Below are 21,790 nucleotides of genomic sequence, written 5' to 3' on the forward strand. Positions count from 1 at the left end.
AACTAATAAAGAAGTGATGGTACAATCAAAGTATCCATTCAGCAATACCGAATGGTTTGGTGGCTCCAGACATTAAACATCAATGGCTGTTAATAAAGAGAAACAAGCATGCCTCCTGAGGAAGGAACACACCACCATTTACAAAGTAGTCATGTCAAAATACACCGGTGCATAAATTCGTGCATGGGTGGGGTCCGGCCAGCCTGGCCAGGGGGAGGGGACATGGGCGTGTTCGTGGTCAAGCCTGAACGTGGTCAAGCTTTGAGACCCAACTGCCAATTTACTAGAAATACTGAGGACATAAAAACATGTTAAATGACACCTCAAGGATACAGCCTGTAAAGCTCTACAGGACAGAGAACCTGATTTCATCAAAAAAGCTCACAAAGGCCCTGGATGGTTTGGCTCAGTGGATGGAGCTTCGGCCTGCAGACTGAAGGGTCCCAGGTTCGATTCTGGTCAAGGGCACATGCCTGGGTGGTGGACTCTGTCCCCACTGTGGGGTGTGCAGGAGGCAGCGGACCAATGATTCTTTTATCACTGATGTTTCTCTCTCTCTTCCTCTCCCTTCCTCTCTGAAATAAACAAAAATATATCTTAAAAAAAGCTCACAAGGAAAGAGAGATAAAAAGAAATTTAAGAATCATAGTGACCAATGTTATCTGGATCCTTATTCAAAATAAAATATTTCAAATTCTTATGGATATTGGAAATTTGAATATTGGCTATATTTGATGCTATTAAAGAATTGTTATTTTTCAAATGTGATAAACGGCAGTGTGGTGATTTTAATAACTCCTTCTATTTTAGAGCTGCATACTGAAATATTTAAAGATAAATAATGCAATGCCTGTGATGCATTTTAAAATAATATGGAAGGAGGCTCCAGGTCCGGACAGCGCTGCTGGAAGCCATGTTTGGCCCTGGAAGATCTCGAATCCCATACATCAAGCAAGTGAGCAGAGCCATGCGCAAGCTGAAGGTTCTGGAATCCTCGAACCTCACCAAGGTCATGATTTACGGCAACTACTTGTACAAACTCTAAACCAAGTGGATGCTCCAGTCTATGGCTGAGAGGCACGGCCTAAGGCGGGAGCAAGAGATGCTCAAACTTAAGGACGCCATGAATGCCCTTGAGCTAGGCCTTTAGACAAAGTGAAGCCAGTCTGCAACCATGCACCTGGGACCAAGTTGTGGACAGGATGCTGTAGCCAGATCTGGAGTGAGTCTGCTCCCCATGTAACAAGGGAAAACAGCTTGCTGTGGATTTTTGCATTTGCCTCCTGATGTAACTTTTCTCCAAGGTTGCTAATTAAAGAATAAAATGTTAAACAGTTCCTCCCCTGCCAGCCTCATCGCCCCTAACTGCCATTCCCTGCAGGCCTGCCCCCCACCCAACTGCCCTCCCTGCAAGCTTGGTCACCCCTAACTGCCCTTCCCTATAGGCCCAGTTGCCCCCAACTTCCATCCTCTGCCAGCCTGGTCACCCCTAACTGCCCTCCCCTGAAGGCTTGATTGGCCCCAACAGCCCTACTTTGCAGGCCTGGTCCTCACCAACTGCCTTCCCCTTCAGGCCTAGGTCCTCCCCCAACTGCCCTTCCCTGCAGGCCCGATCACCCCCAACTTCCATCCTCTGCTTGCCTGGTAACTCCTAACTGCCCTCCCTTGCAGGCCTGGTTCCTCCAAACTGCTCTCCCCTGCTGGCCATCTTGTGATGGCCATCTTGTGTCCACATGGGGGCAGCCATCTTGTGTATTGGGCTGATGGTCAATTTGCATATTACTCTTTTATTAGATAGGATAAAGCAGTGGTCGGCAAACTCATTAGTCAACAGAGCCAAATATCAATAGTACAATGATTGAAATTTCTTTTGAGAGCTCAATTTTTTAAACGTAAACTATATAGTTAGGTACATTGTTATTAACTTAATTAGGGTAACTCCTAAGCTGGCCTTTGCTAAAACTCAAGGGGCCAAAGAGTCTCATGTAGCTTATGAGGCCTGGTGCACAGGTGGGGGCCAGCTGGTTTGCCCTGAAAGGTGTCCCAGCTCAGGATGGGGTTTTCTTTGGGCATGGGGCTGCCTGAGCAAGGGGCCTGTGGTGATTTGCAGGCTGGCCACGCCCCCTGGTGACCCAAGTGGAGGCCTTGGTATCTGGGATTTATTTATATTCTACAATGAAACTTTGTAACCTTGAACAGAGGTCAAGGCAGGCCAGGGTAGGTGGGAAGCTTGGCTTCCTCCATCACTGGGGGCAACCCAAGCCTCCTGCTTGCTCCAGTTCTATGGTCACCACCATCTTAGTTGGGTTAATTTGCATACTCGCTCTGATTGGCTGTGGGTGTAGTGGAGTGATGTTTAATTTGCATGTTTCTCTTTTATTAGATAGGATATATATACCCGTAAAAACTACTGAGGAATGTATATGAAAGATGAGTTAAACAGGAAGACAAATCTTATTCTTACAAGAGTTGTCTATATCTATAATTCCAATTTCTCTTCTTTCCTCTCTTGAATCCATTCCAATCAGATGTTCATTCTATTAATCACTAGGACTCTTCTCATCAAGGTCACAGGTTATCTCCACTTCACACTGCTAAACTCCAAAGTCACTTCTTAGTCCTTGACTAACTTGGCATTAGCAGCATTTGAGAAAGTGACATACACACCCCTAGTTTTTCTTCCAACCTTTTTAGCCACTCCCACCTGTAACATTAGGTAACTCGGCCCTTGGGCCTCTTGTCTTTCCAGGTGTCTCATGCCTTCTCTGGGCTTCAGATACTTTCAAGTGCTGATAACTCCAGCATTTGACTTTTCAGCCTGTATCTCTCCTCTAAACTCCAGACCTCCCTGATCTTGTCTCCTACTCCTCTCTGTATTGCTCTAACCACAAGGCCTCTCCTGCTCTTCTCTGAAAATACCAGTGCGTGCTTACCTCAGGACCTTTGCACTTCCTGTTCCCTCTGCCTCCTTTCCCCATTCACACAGTTTGCTTCCTCTTTCCCAGCACTTACCCAAGAGCCTCCACAGTTGAGGCCCTCCTGGCCACCTTACATAGAACACACAGTAATACTATTACTATATTCCTTTTTTTTCCTCTTTAGCCTTCCTCTTTAGTACTTTTGGCCTTTAATATTTTATGTTACTCATTTATTTTGTTCATAGTCAGACTCTCCTCTAATACACACCTCCCCAAACATACTCTAGATCAAAGTTGTCCAACAGAAATATAATGTAAGCCACATATGTAACTTAAAACTTTCTAGCAGCCACATTACATACATTAAAGCGACAGCATAACATCTGAATCAGTAGACTGAGTAAAGCACGTGGCTCTCCGTAATGGTGGCAGGCCTCACCCAATCCGGGGAAGGCTGGAAGAGAACAAAAGGCTGAGCTAGAGGGACTGTGCTCTCTCCACCTCAGGTCTTTAAGCAGGGGCATCAGTCATCTCCCGCCTTCAGACCCAGACTGGAATGTGCACCATCAGCTCTTCGGGCTCAGGCCTTCGGTCTGCAGATTTCGGGACTTCTCAGCCTCTATAATCACGTGAGTCAATTCCTTATCATAAATTTCTGTGTTGGTGTGTGTGTGTGTGTGTGTGTGTGTGTGTGTACCTTCTCTCTATTAGTTCTGTTCCTCTGGAGAAACCTAATACAATTACTATAGTGTTAGCTATACAAGAAAAAAAAGGATATCTCTCCAAATATCCTTTTTTATTCAATGGAATAATTGAATTAAATAATTTTTTATTCCATGGAATGCTTCACAGCCATTTACAATAATGATAAGGATTAACAAAAAACTGGCTTGGAAAGAGGCCCCCAAGATATTAATTATATGTTTACTATATATTAACATCAATTAAATATTGATTATATATTTATTGTTGTATTTAAAAATTATATGTAATTGTTAAAGCAGGTTCCAGAACAGCATGCATAGTACTAATATAAAATCTCTGATATAAAACCATGTGTTGTGCACAGAGTGTATAGTATGTGTGTGGAATGGAACAGGATGTTTAGTAAAAGACCCTTTATTTTTGAAGGGTGTCATTTTGGATGATTTTTACTCTCTTTGAATTCTGTATTTATATTTTTCTCCAATGAGCTTATTTATCAGGCAAATTAATTACACGATTCTGTTTCATTAAAAAAAAAAAAAAAAAGTTCATAGAAGGAAGGAGAGAACTACAATCCGCTGTAGCAGGAAGAGAATTTGGGTAAAGCGAGAGTTTGTGTGGTTGTTGTTTTACAATAGGAGATATAAGAAACTTACTAAGGGAAAAACAGAAGGAAATGAAAGACTGAGCCAGCCAAGCATCTGGATCCAGGAATGAGTAAGTTGGTTCCTAACCTCAGGCAAGAGAGATAAGGGTCTACAAGGTGAAAAGAATTCCAGACATGGAGCTACAGAATGCGAGGAGCACTGCAAGGAATGCTGGGGAGATGCCGGCACTTCCATGGTGGGTCAAGTTTCCCTGCACAGAGACCTGCGGGAAGGAAAGTGCTGGCTGCTAAAGCCTGCCAGGCTGCTCACTCAGAGCATAATTTTGGGGTCTGGGGCAGCAAACGATGAAACTAACAAATTAATCTGAAGCTCAGGTAAAGGAGCTTGAAGAGGGAAGGACTGTGACCAGAACTTGGCAGGAGTTTCAGTGTGCTGGGCAGGACACTCACCCACTCCCAACGGTGCTCCGATCATTGGAGTCAAGTGGCTGCCTGTTGGACTCTCAGCCTGAAGAAACTTGGCCCTGGGGCAGGAAAAGCCCAGTGAGAAGCTAATGTCACAGAGATGTGAGCTGAAATTGTGAATTTACAGTATTTTTCGGACCATAAGACGCACTTTTTTCCCCCCAGAAGTGGGGGGGAAAAGTCCCTGCATCTTATGGTCCAAATATAGCCTACACATATACTTTAAAAAAAAAAGTTTTTTTACTTGTCCGGCTCTGTGTGGTCTCTGTGTGCTTGCCCGGCTCTAAAATGGTTCTAAATGCTGCTGTTTACTTTACAGGGTTGATTACATGTGTTTATGACTGTGATGTTGGGTTTTAATGCACATAAAATATTTTAGGACACTATTTGTTTCAGAATCTTTTTTTCTTCATTTCCCTTCTCTAAAAACTCGTGCGTCTTATGGCCCGGTGCGTCTTATGGTCCGAAAAATACGGTAAATGGTGGCAACAAAAGTGGAGAACCACATGAAACACACGTGGTAGCAGCCCGTGTACAGTAGGAACATTTGGCATCTACAACCTCAGGAAGCCAATACACACAAGGCTGAGCTGATTATCCGAGGCTCTGCTGTCAATCATCTGCAGTAAGAATTTTACTCAAATACCACATTTTATAAACAGGTGTTTTCTTTCCTCCTTCTTCAACTGACTTTTGTGCTGGGTACAGGAAAGCAAGGAGGTAATACTTAACCGTCCTAAAGAAAACCCCAGACCTAACAGACAGCTTTAGAGCCTCATTTAAAAAGGGCTGAATTCATAAGACAATAATCATTACTCATGAGGCAAAAAATAAACAGACCCAGAAATGGGGGTTGGGATTAAACTTTAATCATTAAAGAGTCAAGGGATAGAGGTGGGACAGGGAAAAGCTAGGGAGAGAGACTCAAGAAGAATCAAGTTTGTAATACAAATTTTTACAAAGGGCCATGCCTTTGAAAATTCATTAAAATATTACTAAAAACTCTAAAGACAGATTAAGTGGCCAGATAAATACTATAAAACAACGTAGGTTAGCTGTAAACAGTCATAGACACTGAGAAAAATTAAAATACAAAATTTAATTGTAACCCAGCTGGTGTGGCTCAGTGGCTGAGCATCAACCAGGAACCAGGAGGTCATGGTTCAGTTCCGGATCAGAGCACATGCCCAGGTTACGAGGTCTGTCCCAGGAGGGGGCGTGCAGGAGGCAGTCAATCAGTGATTCTTTCTCATCATTGATGTTTCTATCTCTCTTTCCCTCTCCCCTTCATCTCTGAAATCAATAAAAATATTTTAAAACGAAATTTAATTGTAAGTAAACCTCCACATTCAACCATCAATAAAGAACGTCTTTGCCATGTCCAAGTAAATAACACCTAAATATTTATAAATAATATTGGTAAGAACTCGATGTTTGCTCTCCTGGTTTATGCAGATTTTACATATTTTTTTCCATTGTGTGTTCTTACTTTCAAATAAAAGACTATAGATATTACAGAATAGTTCATTAAACTTTAAGTAAAAAAATAATAATAGTAATAATCTAGACATGTAAGATAAGCATCTTCATTACCATCCATTAGGTAAAATGTGAGTATTTAGACTGTCTAACTAGCCAAAACCGGTTTGGCTCAATGGATAGAGCGTCGGCTTGGGGACTGAAGGGTCCCGGGTTCGATTCTGGTCAAGGGCATGTACCTTGGTTGCGGGCATATCCCCAGTAGGGGGTGTGCAGGAGGCAGCTGATCGATGACTCTCTCTCATCGATGTTTCTAACTATCTCTCTCCCTTCCTCTCTATACAAAAATCAATAAAATATATATTTTTTTAAAAATTAGACTCTCTAACTAGAACTTTAGAAATCTCCTTAGGCAGTGTTTCCCAAAGTGTGGTACACGTATTTTGGTGGAGGTGCACGTTGCACCGGAGTTTGGTGGGGATATGCACTGCACCGTGCTTAGCTGCGCCTAATTCTATGTTCTCACGAGTACGAGGGGTACTCAGCGTTACGAAAATTATAGAAGGGGTACACATATGTCAAAAGTTTGGGAAACACTGGTTTAGAGCACATGTGTCAAACACAAGGCCCGCGGGCCAAATCCGTCCCGCCAGGCCTTGCAATGTGGCCTGCACCGCGCTGTCATCACTGCACTCCGCTGCGTTTCCATCACAATGACAGTTTATGACTGTTCAGTAAACCATTCGGCCCGCAATTTAGGCTGGATTTTAGATTTTGGCCCCTTCTCTGATTGAGTTCGACACCCCTAGTTTAGAGGATAAACTACACACACACACACACACACACACACACACACACACACACACCAAAAAACAAACAAATAAACAAACCTGTAAGACCCAAAGCCATACATGTTTGGTGTGAGTCACTCAGAGGTTTTCGGAACACACTTCTGCTTTTTCTTAAACAGATCGAGGGGAAGCAAGGGAGGGGAGGGGCTTACAATGGGGACAGCTTGAGAAGTAAAAAAGGTGGGAACTGTCAGCGCAACAGGAATTTTTTTACAGCTATATTACATTCCAAAAGGTGTTTGAAGGTATGAGTCAAGCTTCAAACTGCACTTCAGCTCCAGGTTTCACAGAAATATATGCTTCAGGCTCAAGCCTCCAAACGCTGCACGGATGAATGAAGCCCCCATCATAAGGATGCATTCAGGAGCTGTCTGTGCAGGAGGAGGCATGAGCAACAATGATCTGCCCTGTACCCGGTGAACTCCTGGGACACTCTTCAAAGGAATCAGTGAAGCATAAATCTTTTGCAATGGCTCCAGTTTTTCTAAGAATACCACCTTTCAAGTCATTTGGATACTGAGCATTATGAACTCCGCTCCACAAAAACCTGTGGGTCTTTTGATGCTTCGACATAGGGAGTCCTTGATTAATACTTACAGTGTGGCTGACTGTAAGTAAGAGTGTAAATACTAAGACAGTGTTCAGTAAATAGTAGAGGAGTCCATCAAGGTACCATACTAATTAGTAAACACAAAAACAAGATTCATAATATCTAATCTGAATGAAGCACCCACAAAGCAAACTGCAAATCATAAGTCAACTCACCAACAAGTGTCTGATATACTCAGAAGGAAAAAAAGAGACTTTCCTATTGTGTACATAAATAATATACTTTGGCCGAGACCGGTTTGGCTCAGTGGATAGAGCGTCAGCCTGTGGATTGAAAGGTCCGGGTTCGATTCCGGTCAAGGGCATGAACCTTGGTTGTGGGCACATCCCCAATGGGGGGTGTGCAAGAGGCAGCTGATCGATGATTCTCATCGATGTTTCTAACTCTCTATCCCTCTCTCTTCCTCTCTGTAAAAAAAAAATCAATAAAATATATTTTTTTAAAATAATATACTTTGGATACTATAATAGTATAAGTATCAACTGTTTTGTAGTCTTCTTTTAGAGACCGTATGGATAAAGCCTAATTGGCCAATCTCGAGGATTAGATTCATTAGCCAAGTTGTTGAAACTTCATTCCTTGGGGGGGAAGAAGCAATGAAGCCAACCAATAGCCTTTTTGCTTAAAGAGCTCTTAGAAATTGATATTTTACAAGAAGGTGGATACTTCAAAAAAAGAGTGCACAAGGAATTCAGGCAGATTTCACACACAAAAGAAATACAAGAGTTAAAGCACATTTATATACAGAGTGGGGCAAAAGTAGGTTTACAGTTGATTGTATGGAAAATAACACAATAACCTATAATAATAAAAGCATAATATGCTAATTAGACCAAACATCCTCTGGATGAAGCTGGGGCTGCGAGGGAAGCCCAGGTCCTGGGTGCCACCAGCGGCCAGAGGGACGTCAGGGTCCCAGGTGCCAGAGGGAAGCTGGTGCCAGCAGCCAGGGGAAGGAAGGCCTACTCTTGCACAAATTTCGTGCATCAGGCCTCTAGTTAATAAATAATAATACAAGAATAAACTTTAGTATACTCACAATTGTAAACCTACTTTTGCCCCATTCTGTATATAAATGTTAGGCCTTCTTCATAATCAAACAATAATATAACAATGAAGGTACAATCTTTTTACCTATCAAATTTAATGTAAAAATTAGAATAATCAATACTGCCAGGAGGGTAAGAAAACAAAATTTCATGTATTGTTAACAAATTTCTGGAGGGCAATCTGGCAATATGTGTCAAAAGCCTTAAAAATATAAATACCTCTAGACTCAGTAATTCTGCTTCTCTTCATGGAAAGTACTCAAGAGCAAGATTAAGGTGCAAAATGCTTATTAAAGCATTACATGTAAACCTGAAACATACCTAAAGCTTCAACACTATGGTAACAGTTTAATAAAATGAAATATATCCACCCATTAGATTGGAGATGTTTATCTTCTGCTAATTTCTATATTATCTGTGTTTCTACTATGAATACGTATTAATTTTGCTAGCTGGGAACTTCACCCATAATGATGCAATGAGGTAGATACTATTATCTCTCCATTTTAAATATGAGGAAACTGAGGCACGAAGAAGTTAACCAGGGTCACACAGATAGCATGTCATGGAATCAGAACTTGTCTTAAGTTGACCTAGCTCCAGAGTCTGATCACTGAACTCCTTTGCAAACATTCACATTTTTACAAGAATTTAAAGCAAAATGCCAGAAAGAGGACCTTTATGGGCCAGATTTTCAGGGCAAATCAGGAGGCACACGGTGAAGCCTAAAGTTCTCTCATGTCTCACCAGGTTGTCTCTTTTTGTTTGGATTTTTAGTCAGATTATCTGAATAGTTATCTATTTCCTTCCTCCTCATCACCATCCTCTCTCCCCTCAACACACACAAAAACACAGCATTGTGGAATTCTCATGCTGCAATTGGCAACACTCTTGTTCGCTTCCTGACCCCAATAATTTCTTTCCTGCTCCTAAAAGCCAAGATAGGTCCTATACAAACAACTCCTCAGGTCTATCTAGACAAAGTAAAATTTAACTCACAATCTAGTATAAAATAAAGAATCTTCCATTTCCCTTACACACAGAAATGTATACTATTTTTCCAAGGCATTACAAGGTAACTTGTATAGGAGTAATGTAAGTTCTTCAAAAGATGTTTTTAAAATACAAAAGACTCTTAACAAACTATGGTGCATCACATGTGAATAGGCAAGATTACAGGATCCCGTCCTGTGTATCATGTGGCATTCCTGTTCTGGCCTCCAAACAAAAGCCTGACAGATGTAAGTGCTTATAGATAACACTCAGAACCATCTGAACCATCTAGGGAGCTTTGAGATTTCTGTAAGGGTGCACAGATGATCAAGTTGCAAGAGACTAGAGAAATGCTTTCTATATCTTAGAGGAAAAAATCAGTATAAAGCAAGCTCTAGCCATCTGTTGTTCTAAAATTGGACACTTGATCAGGTTAAAAAGAAGTGAAGTTCCTGCCGGTGGATGTAGGAATTTAGACTATTAGATAGAATATCACCATGAGTGATGAAATTATCTTATTAAAGAACAATGACAGCTTTCTAACTTCAGGGACCGATAATAATTCTCCTCAGTTACAGTTCATAAAGGAGTATGTTATTCTGTTATCCCAGACCTTATTAAAGACAAGCCTCTCTTACTGAAGGGTGGTTTTACACCTAACTGACAAGTGAGATTAGTCCATATTTCCAATAGACAAATATATACATTATCATCTTTTTTTCTTTTTACAAAAGTGGACCTAACAAAAGATTGCCTTTCCTAGGAATGAGACTAGTTAGTATGATATCCTTCAGTGATAAAGATTTATCAATAAACAATCCTATAATTCATATGGGACCATGAAAGATCTCAAATAGCCAAAGCAATCTTGAATAAAAAAGAACAAAGCTGAAGGAATCACACTATGTGATTTCAAAATATACTACAAACTACAGTAATTAACTGACTCTGCAAAACAGCCTGATCCCAAATGAACTCACACACTGCAAACTTCTTTCACTACATTTTTAAAGACTAGCAACTAGTCACTTCTAATGAGCGTGTGAAGTAAGATAGAATATAAATATGTTAATTTAGTTATGCTTTTATTATATGAATTTTATGAAACAGTGTAACAACTACTCCATATATTAGACAAACTTCCAGGGGAGTAAAGATTCAATAACATCATTTTTAATATTCTGTTCACAAGTTGGGGTTGAATATGGCACTCATTTCTGCAGACATGTGAAATCCAATCCCATTACAATATATTAAAAGGCTTATATTCTTACCATGTTTTAACAATGCTCCTAATTTCCTTTATGAATGGCCCTAAAACATCTTTATGAGTGAATTAATTTATGAACAAATCTAAAACCTATATAGATTCCCAGAAAGATGACACAGTAGGTTCTAGAGCAAATTAAGCCTGAAATATCCTTGGAGGCAAAAATGACCAAACTGAGGCTGCCCTATTTGGGGCACATCCTGAAAAGGAAGGGTTCTTTGGTAAAGACAATGCTGGGAAAAAGAGAAGGCAGCAGGAAAAACAAATATGAGATGTACTGACTCTGCAAAAGAACCCACAGGCGTGAGTCACAGGAGCTGAGCAGGGCTGTTGAGGACAGGACTAGGTGAACATCACTCATTCATTGAGTCACCAAGAATCAGAGCTGGCTCTACAGCCCATAACACACACACACACACACACACACACACACACACACACACACGTCTTTATTTAACAAATGATACTGAGTTGTTACGAGTGAATGTGGACTTCTAAAAATATTTAAATCCTAAAGTACTAGCATCAGTTTTACAATGAACATAAAGTTGGATCAACATAAAAGCCATGAATCTCGTACTTCCATACTGCTAAATCATTTGGGTAACTATATATCTTCCTATAAACAGAACCTATGGTATTAATTTACAATCTGTTATAAGTACTCTCATCCCACCGAAACCGGTTTGGCTCAGTGGATGGAGCGTCGGCCTGCAGACTGAGGGGTCCCAGGTTTGATTCCTGGTCAGGAGCTTGTACCTAGGTTGCAGGCACATCCCCAGCGGGAGATGTGCAGGGGGCAGCCGATCGATGTTTCTCTCTCATTGATGTTTCTGGCTCTCTATTCTTCTTCCTTCCTCTCTGTAAAAAATCAATAAAATATATATTTTTAAAAAGAAATCTCATCCCATACCAAGTCTACTAGCATTCTCTCTCATCAACTAATACACTCTCCCTATTAATTACCTTTACTCAGCTTGCTTCCCCCTTTATATATTCTTCCTGCTCCTTAGCACTTCTGGTTGTTGTTTTGTTTGTTTGCTTGTTTGTTTGTTTGTTTGGTCTCCTGTTCACACAAAGGCATATGTGATATATGTAACTGTTGATCCCAATTTCAAGGAACTGAGCAACTCCAGAGGTACATATGAATCTTCTGGAATTAATACTCCACTTTGTGAATTCTAGAACACTGATGGCACAGCCCAGCAAGGGTGGACAATTTGACTCTGAAATAATGGTTTCATTTCTTTCTCCTTCCATTGTCTCTCATCCTGAAATGATCCTAAGTAGCAAACATAACAGAAAACTTAAGAGAAAAATGATTTTTTAAAAATGTATACTTCCTAAATCTTGTCATATACAAGGCATTTTTAAAGCTTCTCTGATTTTAACAGTTTATCTAAGTTGGTTTGTCTTATAAATATTGCATATACAATCTCTCTCAAAAAAAAAGGAATAAATGAATTTGTTATCCATTGATGGTATCTATCGATACATTGCTATCCAAATGGATCACTGTCAGGCAAGTTTCCTGTCCCTGTGATCATTATCTTTCAGGTCCCATTATTCCTCTATCTGGTGTGCTCTAGAAAAAGGCCATCTGGACCCCAAATTTGAAAAAATTAGGAAGAGCCCCAATAGGACAATTTCTTAAAAACTTCTACAAAGGAAAGTGAATTATTTGAATCAAAAGTAAATTGATTTATTTCCTAGGAGATATGCTTCTCTAGGGCCAAGGATAACATTTAATCAATTTTATATAGTAACAGCATAGTTCGAGAAATATTAGAAATACTATTGTCTGCTTTCTTTGTCCATGATAATTAAGCAGAGTAACATTTATGGGAAGAAGTAAAGATGAGGCTTGACACATCTGCTTACAACTGTCATCATGTTTAAATAAAAATAACCCTCAGCCTTCCAAGGCTGCTAAGCTAGATAGATGATCCTTAGTGGAAGTGGAAAGCATGGCTGAAAAACTGGGCAAGAAAGGACATTGCAGAGTCCAGTTCTCTGGAATAATAACTTTGGATTAACCTGAGGGTCATCTGAATTATTGCCGGATTTATGGAAATTGAGGCGATGAACTTAAAGACACGGTAATTTGGAAGGACAGAGACCACTGGAAAGAATCAAGACAAATGAGGATGAACTCTGTGAACCACCAGGACAAAGAGGCATCTACATTTCTAGGAGTGTACACCCTTTCTGATGGCCCTAGCTTGGTCTGCCACCACTCTTTCCTTCTTTTTTAGTAGTAAAACTAATACATTTTATGGTCAATGCCGAAACCGGATTGGCTCAGTGGATAGAGCATCAGCCTGCGGACTGAAAGGTCCCAGGTTCGATTCCGGTCAAGGGCTTGTACCTTGGTTGTGGGCACATCCCCAGTAGGGGGTGTGCAAGAGGCAGCTGATCGATGATTCTCTCTCATAGATGTTTCTAATTCTCTATCCCTCTCTCTTCCTCTCTGTAAAAAATCAATAAAATATATTTTAAAAAATAAAATAAATGTTATGGTCAATGACTTTCCTTTGGGCTCCCTATTTATTTGTCCTTTTCTTTCTGATTAGCATTAAGTAATGTAGCTTAAAACCCCAGGCCTCCACATTCAAACCCAGCTGAATTACCTCTCTTGGAAATGGACAATAAAGATGCCCTTTCGGGGAAGTCTGCTTCATGGGAGCCTGGCAGGCTCTGAAGAGAGGAGTGCAGCCCTGGCTGCCAGGAAGGCCTGGCTCTGGTTTCATGCCTGACAGCAGCCTTTGTGCCCTCTGTCAATTCACTTTCCTACCTTTCCCCGCCTCTCTTAGAAAGGTGACCACAGAGGGTTGGTTCCTCATTGACTAGTCCCCTGCTCTCATGGATTTGAGTCACAGAAACATTTTTTTTTTTAAACAAATTATTATAAGGTAAATACCTTTATAACTGCCATGCTGGTGGGGAAGTAGAACTCCGCCTGTGTTGCATCCCTCCCTCCTCGCAATGTAACTGCAAAGTAAATTTCCGGGCTGGGCTGGGCTGGACTGGGCTGTGGACCGGCTGCATTTTGAGCTATGAGGTCTCGGCAGCATAGGCTGCTATTTGGTGGGGTGTTGCTCCAGAATGGTAGCAGGGCCTGTGTCCCAGCTGGGGGAAGCCAAGTGTTGGTTTGTTGGCACCAGGGTCTTTTGGTGCCGTTTATTTTTAAATGGCCCGTATGTATCATGGCAGCTCCTGCATCAAGCATCTGCCCCCTGATGGTCAGAGAGCATCATAGCAACTGGTCAACTGGTTGTTTGGACATTCGGTCACTTAGGCTTTTATATAGAAAGATAGATAGATAGATAGATAGATAGATAGATAGATAGATAGAAGATGTAGATTGGGAAATGAAAAAGTAGTAAACTTTAGTACACTGTCATTTAAACCATTAGCACCATTGAGGATTAAACTTCTATTTCTTTGTAAAAACATATCAAGAGTAGTTTGAACAGTTTGCCACCTTCTTCCCATCCTCTACCTTATGACACAGAATACACATCTTTTCTATGAAAATTCTGGGAGAAATTTTTTCCCTAAATTATTTTTCAAGTGGAGAGGCTGGGCTTTGCAGAGAATAGTAAAACATTTTGCTTCCCGGATCCTAGGGCAGCGATACCTGCAAACTTAACCAATGCCGTTTATTCTGTGGGACCCAGGCAGCACTGCTGTGGATTTATGATAACGGAGTTGGTTACCATCAATACTTGATCTTTTCCTCTAGATTTAGCACAATAACATAACATTTCCAGCCTCGCTCACTAGTAGTAAATACCCTAATAGCCTCTAATGCAGCTTTTTACATACCAAATCCATCATGGCTTCTCTTTGCTTACTGCATTGGGAAATGTGTTTTCTCCCCACTTTGTACACAGCTTTCATTAACACTACCAAGTATCCCTTACATAACTGGGATATTAACGTTCATCCAACTTAGTTGGCTAGTAAATTCAGAATAATTACTAAAAGCCTCTAATTTATTCTCTTACTCCCAAAGTAAATATCCCTGACATTAAGGCAATTTCAAAAGCCTGGAGAAAGAGAGACATAGTAAGAAAAACATTTTATATCCTAATACAATATTTTTATAGTCTATTTTTAAATGCACAAACCCATGGTTACTTTTAACACAACCATTCAATTACAAGCACAGTGTTGTATTTTTGAGTCTTTAAACACTTAAGAGAAGAACATAAATGAGTGAATTTAGGATTCTTAAAGACAGAAACCCACTGAACATCAAGATAATTTGTTTTGGGTATATCAAAATAATAGTTATTATAATTAAAATATTAAGTTGTTATTATAAAGATATTTGTAACTATGTGTGGCGATGGATGTTAACTAGACTTTTGGTGAAGATCATTTCACAATATATATCAAATCATTATGTTGTATATCTGAAAATAACATAATGTTGCATGTCAATTACATCTCAATTTAAAAAACATATCAATAATCTAGAAAAATAAAATTTTAAAGCTATAAACTTTCTTTTATTCAAAATGGTCTTTTCTCAAGGATTTAGTAAGAGAAAGGAAAGAAATTTTGGTATCTAAAAATCAATTATACCCGTTCCATATTTTGGAGGAGGGGAAAGGAATAATTTAGAGCTATCATTTTAGTAACAATAATATGTAAGAAAGTGTTCCATAACAGTATTCCTAACCTTCCTGGTAATGATGAGCTCCTAAAAAGAGGGTATACTCTGAATTTTATTAATTCTAATTATATATCTTGGATCTAAGGGAAATCACTTATTTAAAGGAAGTCTTTAATAATCTCATATAGGATATTTGAAATGTTTTTGAAATAAATTTCCCTAGATGTGTCTCATCAGGAAGGCATCTAATTAGCTGTAAATCCCTCATTGGATAATAAAGTATTTACTCACATTTCAAAGTACAAAATACCCTGGCTTACATCCAGATTTTGTTTCAGCAGGGTAGCAAAGATGAAAACTGTTTAAAGCACCTGATTTTCAGTTTTAAAACAGTGCAACATAGCTGTACTCACATCAAGAATGACTGATTCTCCCTTCAAGTCTTTATCTATGTATTTTTTGGCTGGGGGTGGGGGTATTTTGGGAGGCAACAGGGGAAGGGGGGAGTGGGTCTCACTTTTTTTCTGTCTTGTTTAAAACCCCACCAGGTGCCAGGGGATTTAGCTACTATTCATCACTGGTTTTACAGCTCTTTACTAAGTTTTTGAATAGCAAATGGAAGAAAACAAAGGCTTCAGTGATCGAGCCATTCATTCAGTATCCCATAACCCAGGATAATACATTGTGGAGATTAAGGAAATTATAAACAATTAAACAAGCATCCGTTCCTAAAGTACCTATAAAGCACCAGGACTTAGGTCCTTCCTCTCTTGGTAACTCCTTCTGCTATTAACTTTTACCTTGATTTTAGAGAGACAGCAAGCAGAGGGCCATAGGCTAATATTAACTCGAATAGGTGCCGTGTGTGCCAGTGGAAACCAGTCACGTTTGCTAACGCCCCAGGGCCAACTTTCCTGTCATTATTTCTATTTGGAAGCAGAGCCGCAGATGGCTCTCTAGGTGGTGAAGTCAGGCAGTGAATGATTTGATTTATAGGATAAGCCCACTGGCTGGGTCTCTGCACATGTTCAGAATGCTGATGATTAACACCCGCTGGGCATTCCCCTCTTGGTTCCAAGCTCCACTATCAGGTAGGCAAAGCTTCAATAATGGGTGAGACAAGAAGCGTATCTCAACTGGTAGAGAAACTATTTCTAGGGACCAAAAGACAAGTTGCCACAAGGGTCTGAGCTGCTTAAAGGATAGGCCACCTGCACCCTTCTCCCTCCCGTCCTCCCCTCCCATTCCGACGCAGGTGTTATTAAATGTGCACCTCCCCGGACCTACCAAATCAGAATCTAGGGAGGAGAGATGGGATCTTGGAATCTCTTTAGTAGATTCCCCAGGTGATTCTTATGCATACGTTTGAAAAGTATTGGTCTAAGGAAGATAGACGGATAACGAGAAGATACATTTAGTAACTTGCCTGAAATAATTTCATATAAAATCCACTTTATTGCAACTAACTCGTTAGGCAGTTTCATTATTCTCAGTATGATGGTGAGGTAACTGAGTCAGAGAGATTGTTAACGAGGAGCAGCTGCTCCCATACCAAGGTATGCTAATTTTCAGTGTACAGAAGGGGTCAGCAAACTTTCTGAAAAGGAACAGACAGTAAATATAGTAAGTGCTGTGGGCTACATGATCGCTGCAACAACTACTCAGCTCTGCCAGAAGAGTGAGAAAGCAGCCACAAACAGAATGTACATGAATATGTCTGTGTCCTAATAAAACTTTGTTTATGGAACAGCTAGATAGATTTGGCCCATGGCTATCACGTACTGTACTTTGGTCTAGTGCCCTGGTCGGTAAACTGCGGCTCTCAAGCCACATGCGACTCTTTGGCCCCTTGAGTGTGGCTCTTCCACAAAATACCGCGGCCTGGGCGAGTCTATTTTGAAGAAGTGGCGTTAGAAGAAGCTTAAGTTTAAAAAAATTTGGCTCTCAAAAGAAATTTCAATCGTTGTACTGTTGATATTTGGCTCTGCTGACTAATGAGTCTGCTGACCACTGTTCTAGTGCAAGCATGTCAAACTCGAGGCATGAGCCACATGCCTCCCGTCGGCTGAAGTTTGATGTTTGGTGGTGCATCTTTCATTCCAACATAAACACCATGAAATTGTTTGTTTGTTTGTTTTAATTACAATTGAAAAATGGTAAATACTAATTATTTGGACCTTTTCCTTGGACAGAACAGCCCAATCTCAACCACTAATGGATAAATGAAGTATTACTAGAGTTCGTGTACACGGCTAAAGTTGTGGACCATTTTTTCAATGACTCCAATTGGGTACTGGGATCTTTTCATGATGTTTCATTAATTCCTCTATATGTCCCATGTGTAGCTGTCAGATGCTGGATAGAGCCAAATGGCATACTCCTAAGCACAAATTTACTTCCAGCAAATACGATAAATAGGTCCAAATCTTATCACTTTAGTTTCTCTTAAGAGCAAATAAATACAAGTGACACATACATTTTGTAATTGTGTAATACATTCCAAGGCAAAGACTGCTTTTTTTTTTTTTTTTTTTTTTTTTTTTTTTTTTTTTTTAGGAGAAGAAAGCTTCGCATACCTATTACCAGTTGCTTAAAGTAGTTTTAAACTGTTATGATAACATTCATGAAGCCAATAAGACATGCATATTCTTGTTCTCTGCTAATCTTCCTCTGTTCAATTTTTCTCAAATGTACATTTCTCTACATGGTTGGATGACTTTAAGTAAATTAAATATGCTTCATCCCCCTAATAAATATATGAACCTACATGGCTAATCCCATTTTTATTTGCTTACAAGGCAATTATGATACAATTGTTTCCGTATAGGGATCTCACACTACAGGGCAACATTTTATATACAGATGATTGTAAAGTGAGAAGTAAATTATGTGAAGGCAATTAAACCTAACTGACTTAACGTGGGACAGGAAATGAGAGTGGTGGGATCCAGTCTGATCCCAAGATTTGAAAAGTAGTACAGACACATCTTCTTGCTAACTGTGGTTATATTAAGAATGATATTTTTAAAAATGTTTTTCTTTCAATTATGTGTATTATTTTTTCAAACATCTTCTATGTTGTCTGGGCACAAGTACTCATTACGTTGTCTGAGCCTAACTACTACTTAACCTAGGGCAGTTCGAAACAATTACCGAGCTATGAGGGCAGCAGGAACCAAATTTAAGAATCTCTGCTTTAACAAGTAAGGGACAGAGTTGAGAGCACGGGGTGACCCTGAAGAAATGACTGGAGACAAAGTCCTTAACATAAACATCACAGTCAGAAAAGGAAGAGTTTGTGTTAAAATCATTTTGAAAGGTCACTCTCAAACAGCTTACTCCTTCAAATCCCAAACAATGTCCCCTGGATAATTTGTATAAAAAAAATAATTCAAAGACACACACATGCAAATTACTGTTTTTTCCCAATTCTTAGGGACTGAGCAAAGCTTTTAAAATTATAGGCTCCAAGCTATGTTGAAAGAGACTGGGCTTCCCCTGCACAGACAGAACACACCCGTCTGCAGCAAGGAGAGGGGGCGCCCGCGCCAAGGTAAGGGGGAGCAGGGACTCAGGAGACTGCCCCATCCCAGCACTTGGGTACATTCAGTTTTTTTTGTGGTTTTCATCATACTCTCAATAATGGCTTTTAATTTATATAAGACTGCTCCAGGCTATTGTGTAAATCCTAGCTTGGAAACTTCCCTCCCCCAAAGTTTTCCATATGTCAACCAATGATCATTAAAGTAAGTTTGGTGCCAACAGGAATCCCCACTTTGGGGTGTGGTGAATAAAAAATTTTGAAAATTTTATTCAGTGTAAAGAGCTCAACGGTGACACAGCAGGGCTGTAAGAACTGCACAGCCATGAGCTCAATAGTGTTAACTCAATATGAAATAGCACAGCTGCAAAGCCTGGCTTCTGGTGAGGTCCCTCTTGGGCTCAAAAGCTCTACCCTGCTCTCCTGAGACACCTGTGTTTCAGCTTCAGCTCCACCCTGGGAAAACCCCAGGCCACCATGACAAGAGAAAGGTAAGGACATGCACTGAGAGGGAAGGAGAGAAGGAGCTGACTTATATAGAGAGAAGTCCCCACCCCTGATCCTTGATTGGTCCATCCTCATGCAAATGAGGGCTCCAAATCTTCACAATTTGATTGGGCCAAAAGCACTGTCTTGGTTGGTTGTCAAAATAGAGCTGCTCTGATTGGTCAGTAAAGATGCTAATATGGATATCGTTGTGCAGTTTCTATTGGACAGGGATAGTCTCAGTCCTATTAACTGAAATACAATTCCAAGAACTCCTTTATAAGGGTTGGCTCAGGTGGCAGGAATGCAATGCAGGCTAGCAGTTCAATGCAAGAGGCAGGTAATTTAGTGCAGGCTTCTAACACTGTTTAGACATGGCTGCTAGGCTCTGTTTTTATTTTATTTTTTTAAAATATATTTTATTGATTTTTTACAGAGAGGAAGGGAGAGGGATAGAGAGTTAGAAACATTGATGAGAGAGAAAGAAGGAGTTAACAAATTAGCATTTTAAAATATATACGGTATTTTTATTGGTTTTTAGAGAGGAAGGGAGAGAGAAAAACATCCATCAGTTGCCTTCCGTGTGCACCCTTACCAGGCATCAAGCCCGCAAGGTAGGCAGGTGCCCTGACCAGGAATTGGACCAGCAACCTTTCAGCTCAAGGGACAATAACACTCAATCCACTGAGCCACACTGACCAGGGCCACAAAGTAGCATTTCTTGTCACCCTTGATTTACTAGGTATACCTTCCAACAATATGCAAGCAGTTGTTTTTTCGTCTCTTTTTCTCTTCTTTATCCTATTCTACTCTCTCCTCCCCACTTAGGACACAGAGGACAGAACATTTTAATTTATTAATACACCTTAATTTAAAAAAATTCTTTGTTGTCCATATGCTAAGCACCTGCTCAGGGGCCATCAGTACCGCATGGGACCCCTGTGGACCCAGGTGTGTCTGTCTCCATTGCCCAGGTTATCTCCATTGACATCACCTAAACACGAGTGAGTACACCATCCGACTGGTTCACAGAAAGGACGCCGAACGTTTCGGAGCAGTAAGCCAAGCATTTCACTTGCCTCATTTCATTTCCACGACACCCCCGGGTTATGCATTCCATGCCCAAGTTGCCGTTCTAAAACCTAAAGTAGTTCACATTAGTGGGCTTTCCAAAAGCACACTCCCAACAAGTGGTGGCTCAGGACTCGGTCTCAAAGCGGATTTCTCCAGCGCTCCTGGAACCATCTCCCCTCACGGAGCCTCAGGAAACCGCTCTGGGCCAGCTTTAGGAAACTGAAGCCCCTCTCCTGTGAGAAATAGCGCCCCACTCCCTGCCTCTCCGCCCGCCCCCCAAGCTACCGGAAGCAACACACCGAGATTCCCAAGGCGGAGGGAGTGAGCCGCCTCCAAGGCAAACCACTGGGCGCCCGGGGGTGGTCACTGGCCAAGTCCACAGGCTGCGCCCGGCCAGCGCGGTCCTCCGGCAGGACGCCCCCGCCCTCCCGGCGGGGAAGGGGGGCGGAGAGGAGCCCTGCCTGGCCACCCCGAAGCCGGCCCCAAGGCCCGAGGGGCCGGGCGACCAGAGAGGACCCTCCTCTGCGCTGCACACCGCGCCTGCGAGCCACACCTGGTGACCCCGCAACGCCACCATCACCACTCACTCCAAACTCCGGGAAGTCACTCCGGAGAGAGGAGGGGGGCGAGCCAAGGCGAGGAAGTTCTCTGCTCCCCGCCCCCGCCCACAAGTCTATATTCTTGGGGGGTAACCACAGCAAAGCGATAGGGAAGGGGCCCCCAGAAGACCCCCCTCTGGCCCCGGCTTTCCCGGAGGCCGCAGGGAAGAAGGCAACGCCTTCCGTCTGAGTCTCTTCCCCAAGCAGACAGCGTCTGGGGCGCCGAGGGCGCAGCGCCCCATCCCCGACGCCGTCCCCCCAGACCAGAGGTCCCCCCCAGACCAGAGGTTCCCCCCGGGGGTGGGGGCGCCGGCGCGCCGGACGCACGGTACCTTGTCCTCCCGCGCTGGGCGTCCGCGCCGCAGGACCCGATGCCGGGGGCAGGGTCGGGTGCAGGGAGAGGACGGGCACGGGCTCCCGCTGGCTCCGGCGGCCCCTGGGCCTCGGCGCCGCCCCGCGCCGCCGCTCTCCGGGCTGCTCCCCGCTCCCCGCTCCGCTCCTGCAGGCTACCTGTGGCCG

The 21,790-nt window shown here is 41.8% G+C and overlaps 1 protein-coding gene across 2 annotated transcripts in view; it reads right to left on the bottom strand.

Annotated features, from left to right (window-relative positions):
• Positions 1-21,790, bottom strand: part of ANKRD6 (ankyrin repeat domain 6) — a 129,737-nt gene extending 107,947 nt beyond the window's left edge. For both annotated transcript variants that reach the window (XM_045572955.1, XM_045572953.1), the window contains exon 1: positions 21,604-21,790. The gene's annotated coding sequence lies outside the window, so the exon portion shown is untranslated. The remainder of the gene's footprint in view (positions 1-21,603) is intronic.

This window comes from Pipistrellus kuhlii, unplaced genomic scaffold (assembly GCF_014108245.1).
Source record: "Pipistrellus kuhlii isolate mPipKuh1 unplaced genomic scaffold, mPipKuh1.p scaffold_m20_p_5, whole genome shotgun sequence".
NCBI lineage: Eukaryota > Metazoa > Chordata > Mammalia > Chiroptera > Vespertilionidae > Pipistrellus > Pipistrellus kuhlii.